Raw genomic sequence first — 5,956 nt, forward strand, 5'->3', positions numbered from 1 at the left:
CTGTTCTCAAGCCCTGGAGGCTAGATTGAATATTCAACCATTCGTTAAACATTCATTGAAGGCCCATGTGCCAGTCACAATTTACTGCCTTCTGGAGCCTATTACATTCTAGTAGATAAGACAGCAGTGAAAGCAAACAAAATAATTTCAGAAACTGGGGCAGAATATGGTGCTTGAGGAATTGGGGGCATAATTTTGTAGGATCATTGGAGAATAGAAACCTTGAATGACAAGGAGAAAATCACACCAAGATCAGAGAATAGAACATTGTAGATGAAGAGAACAATAAAACTAAAGTCCCCAAAGCAAGAACTAGTTTGTAGGCTGAGAAAGAAAGAATGCCAGTAAGATGAGTGCAGTGAATGGGCGGAGAATGGTAGGTGATGAGGTTCTAGAGATTGGCAAGGACTTGACCACTTAAGGCTATAAACCCATAGAAAGGAATTTCAATTTTATCCTAGTGTGATGGGAAGATATTTGAGGGTTTTAAGTAAGGGAGTATCATGGTCTACTTTATTCCTCTGGTAGGCAGGGAATAGATGAGGTGGAGCAAAAAGAGGGAGACTATCGCAGTCATCCAGGTGAGAGATGGTAGGAACCAGGACTAGGGTGGTAATTGTGAGGAGAAGTCAGATTCAGGATGTATTTTAATGATGAAGCTGATAGGATTTGGTGATGGATTTAATATGAAGAAGAAGAAAAAGGAGAAATCAAAAATAACACCAGTTTTTGGCACAGCAAGGATGGTGATACCGTTAGCTGAGGTTTCAGAAAACCATTGGAAGAACAAATTAGTATAAATCAAATCCTGCCTTGGATATGTTGAGTTTTCAGATTCCTATTAATTTTCGCGATGGAGACATTGAGTAGGCAGCTGGATGTATGATTGCTGACTTGAGGGGAGAAATACGGACAGTCACTATATGGATAGTATTTAAAACCATAAGACAGGATGGTAACAACTAGGGATTTTGTGTGGGATTCTTTATGTCCCTGGGGGAAGTTTTTATGGCTACTTTATCTTAGTTTGTCAATTCAGTGTTATTAGATTATTCTAAAACGACTTCTCACTGTAGATAGAGGACATGGCCTGTCAAAAACTTTAAAAATACTAGAATCATAAACCTTGTACTGAATTTCAAAACTTCATCCATGCCAAATTTAGTTGTCATGCTTTCCAAGTCAGATCTGCTTGTGTAATTTTTCTTTAGTATAAATTTTCATAGGAGAAATGCAAGTTCATTATAGAATATTTAGAAAGCACACAAGATTATAAAGAATGAGTACAAAAAAACCCAAAACTTCTTACCATTCTCTACCACTGCCAACCCTGCCCTGCCTGTCCCAACTCCCATTTTTAATCTTCCAGAGGTTACTACTACTACTATTTTCTGTATTCTCATCCACTATTTTGCCATGCATTTTTAACAGTTCAAAGATCAAATTGTATAAAATACAGTTAGATGATAGAGAGAGGAGGAGAGAGAGTTGTAGGCCTTTAGTCACTTTCAGAGAGGTTATACTCACACACTTTGATCCTGTTCTTCACCCGAGTCAGCCTAGACCTAGGTTTCTTAGGTCATTTCAGTCTTTTGAGACAGGCCACTTAGTGGTTAGAATAAATGTGATTGCAAAGGCCCAGTTACTGAGGGTTTGATTTTTTTTTTTTTTTAATAAAAATTCTATAGTAGATCAATTCATTGAGTTTATAAACTGGTGGTGACACAGGCAAATATATAAATGTATTATATGAGACTATATGGAAATAGACCAAGTAAAAAGTTATTAAGTAAAAACTGGCATCATATGTGACACAGAAAAACAGAAAAGTGGCCCAAGTGGAATCAGGGTGATTTGGGAAGGTATCTCAGATTTGTTCCATCACAAGATTGTCTAAGAATTTGATTTAGCAGAAGATGGTGGAGAGGCCAGGTGCAGAAGTGTAGTGGCGAATAGCAACTGAAGGGCAGGATGGAAGTGGAAGAATCCCTTGATTGTAGTGTTTGGATATGCTAGAGTGAAATGGTCTGAAATTAGGATCTCAAGCATGGCAGAATTAGAAATTATGCCAGCAGGTGTAAGATAAACTATAACCTGGAGAGACTGGAGTCAGGAAGTCCTGAGAAATTTTCATAGATCAGATTGAAAGCATGGAATTAAATTGAGGAGCACAGGGCCGGCCCGGTGGCGCACTGGATAAGTGCGCCGCTTGGGAGGCGCGGCGGCGCTCCCGCCCGAGGGTTCGGATCCCACGTGCGGACCGGTTCCCGCTCGCTGGCTGAGCGAGGTGCGGGAGCAGCGCCGAGGGTTGCGGTCCCTTGCCGGTCCCCGGTCCGGTACGGGGGCAACACTGAGGGTTGTGATCCGTTGCCGGACACGGAAAAAGACAAAAGACAAAAAAAATAAAAAATAAAAAAATAAATAAATTGAGGAGCACAGCTGAGAGAGATTGTAGAAGAAAAATAGCACAATTTGGGGTAAGGAAAAGCAAGCAGTTTGCTTGCCAAGGAGATTACTAGTTAAATATGTCATAGTTTCTCCAAATTTAAGCAAATCATAAGAAAGCCAAGCTGTATCTTCCATTTAATATAAATATGTATCGGGCCGAGCCCGTGGCACACTCGGGAGAGTGCGGCACTGGGCGCGCAGCAGCGCTCCCACTGCGGGTTTGGATCCTATATAGGGATGACCGGTGCGCTCACTGGCTGAGCACGGTGCGGCCAGTCTCAAAAAGGACAAAAAATAAATAAATATGTATCTATCTGTTTTAGAATGAAACTAGAAACAGATAATATATTTTTGAAAGGTACATTTCTTTTTTTTTTTTTTTCCTTTTTGTCTTTTTTCGTGTCCGGCAACGGATCGCAACCCTCAGTGTGTCCGGTACGGGTGCGACACTGAGGGTTGCGATCCGTTGCCGGACACGAAAAAAGACAAAAAGGGAAAAAAAAAAAAAAGAAGTATTTGTTCAAATAAAGAAAACTTCATCACTCCTAGCCTTACTTACATTGGCAAAATAGGTAAATTAGGTCAAAGCTAAAGCAATCTCAAAAAATGTTTTTACTTGACAAAAATGCTGAGAAAAAGGTGGCAAAATAAGATTTGAGGGAGTTATTGAATTTAACTCCCAAAATGCTGTTATGATTGATATACTTTTTCTCATTTCTTAATTTTAGTGTGAAAACTGCATTGAATTTTTAATGTTTAGTACTCAGTATTATATTTAGAAATGTATTACTGCCTGACTTTTTCCCTCTATTTACTGAATATCCCTTTCTAACTAGAAACCCAACATTTTAGGGTATTTCTTTTTACTTTATGTAAGTCTATCATTACACTGAATGGTTTTATCTTTTCTTATCTGTTTTAAAATACGTACAATTATGCATTTAATCCTACCTAATTTTTTAGTTGCTTCTATTTTTGAAAGGATGAATTATCTTAAAATTATATTTTTCTTAAATCCTTTAAGTCATTTTTTAAAATCTAACTGGAATACTTTAAAGCATTGTCACCTATTGAGGAGCACAGCTGAGAGAGATTGTAGAGATTATATTATTCTTAAATCCTTTAAGTCATTTTTTAAAATCTAACTGGAATACTTTAAAGCATTGTCACCTAATTTTGTAAATATGATTAGGTGCCCTTGGGTGTAATTGAGACTACTGAATTTTAATAGCATTAAAGGAATAGAGAAATATTTTGGAATCGTAGTTCCAACACTGGATGATATAAGTTCGTAAATCGTATCTTTAAAATATTTTCTTGACTTTTAGGAATTTATTTCCTAATAATGATAATAGAACTAGGAGGCTAAAATTGATTTCTATAATTTGGCTATGCTAAATTTCTCAGTCTTTCAAAGAGTTAGATAATCTGAAAGGCAGTATAGTTTATTGGTGATGTAAATGACATGTAAGGGCCTACTTTTGATCTGTAAACAGATAATTCTGTCAGAGGCTGCGCAATATACCTAAAATAGTCCTAGGGAGAAAGCTGCCAGTACAGTTTCCTGGCCCAGCAAACAAACCATATATAACCTGATGCAGCAGGTGGATTATTATGCAATGCATAAGATTTACCTGAGCTACTTGTGTCTAATCCTCTATTTGTGTTTGATACCTGGCTTAGAGGGGTTAAGTAACTTGTCCAAGGTCATAGGGAGAGAAAATGTCAGAGCTAGATTTCATACGGGTCTGAGGCCAGAGCCTAAGCTCTTGTCCAGTATACTTTACTTTTTGGATCCTAATTTTGTCAGCCAAATTAATATATCTTCTAACCCTTTGTCCTCTTTCATTGTATTTCAAGATGACAATAGATTTTAATTAACTGATAAAAATAGATCCTGACACATTGATAAAAGTCCTGAAAGAACAGGCCACTAGAATCTCCTTAATTCATATTCTCTAGTTAGTCAATGCCCCCATCTATTTCTCCAGCTTTAATACTCTCCCCTTGCTCACTACTCTCCTTTCACACTGGCCACCTTACAAATGCACCAACGCTCCCATATCTGTGCCACCTCAGGGCTTTTCCAAGTGCTGCCTCCTAAAAATTTTCATCTTCCCGCTCTTCCTCTCAGCAAGATAGATTCTTTTCATTCTTTATACCTAAGCTTAAATGTCACTTCTTCAGAGAGACCTGATCATGCCATTTGAAGATTTCCTCCCTGTTATTCACTGTCTCTTACCTGCCTTTGTTTTCTTCATAGTCTTTATTACAAAAACTTGCAAATATTTTATTTATTTGGGCTTTGGGGTTTTGACTGTCCTTCTTGAGAAACTGAGAACAAAGACCATGTCTATCTTTTTGGTTATTTTACCCTCAGTGCCAAGGATAGTGCTTAAAACAGAGTAGGTATTTAGTATTTGTTAAATGAGTGAATGAATGAATGATTCACTTACTTGTATTTACTTCATTCTACCCACACACACACAAAAAAAGGATTATGAAAACCTTATTGCATGTCCTTCTAAATTCTAGATTGCTCTACATATTTCTATAATCTTCCATTTAGTTTTACGGGATGAGAAAAGGTGAAGTTAATCTGACATGAATTGTTCTTGGTGAATCATGCTGGTTCCTGAAGATTACCACTTTCTTTTCCAAATTCTCACAGATCCTACCTTTAGTAATCCATCCCAGAATGTTGCCCAGGATTATGCCAAGTTCATTGGTTTGCAGCTTGTGGAACTACCTGACTCCCCTTATTTAAAGGTAGGAATCACTTTTCTCTGGTCTTCCAGTGTGCCTTCATTTTCCTCAACACTGCTGATGACTCAACCCTCAGAGACTTTTTTTGGAGACTCTTTGTTCTTTGGAAAAAAAAAAAAAAAAAACCTAATCCAGGCCAGGATATTTGAACATATTTATAGTAACCATGTTTTTTCTAGAATCTCTTCACCCATTCGGACCATTGATTCCTTCTTGCCAGCATTTGTTCTGCCTTTTTCAGAAAAGATGGAAGCATAATAGGAATTGGATAGCTGAGCTTTCCCATCATCTATTAACATATCATTTGCTATTTCTTTACTCATTTTCTGCTTATCTCAAACATAACTAAAACTCTGTGACATTTGTTCTGCCTTTTTCAGAAAAGATGGAAGCATAATAGGAATTGGATAGCTGAGCTTTCCCATCATCTATTAGCATATCATTTGCTATTTCTTTACTCATTTTCTGCTTATCTCAAACATAACTAAAACTCTGTGTGTGTGTTTTAAATCAAAAATACTTTCCTGATAGTAAAATCAGATATCTTTATCAATGCATTTGGCTCATCCACTTTAAACATGCCACAGCTATCTAGAAAAAACAGATAACTCTAAAATAGTTCCTCTTAAAAAGCCTGCACTTTAAGATAAAATATCCAGTTGTAGATGTTGAAAGTACAACTAGATATTTTAAAGAATGCATAGTAAGATATTTTTCTTTAAAATGAGGAAATTGGAAATAT

The sequence above is a fragment of the Galeopterus variegatus genome, unplaced genomic scaffold (assembly GCF_000696425.1).
Source record: "Galeopterus variegatus unplaced genomic scaffold, G_variegatus-3.0.2 Scaffold1172, whole genome shotgun sequence".
In the NCBI taxonomy this organism is placed as follows: Eukaryota; Metazoa; Chordata; class Mammalia; order Dermoptera; family Cynocephalidae; genus Galeopterus; species Galeopterus variegatus.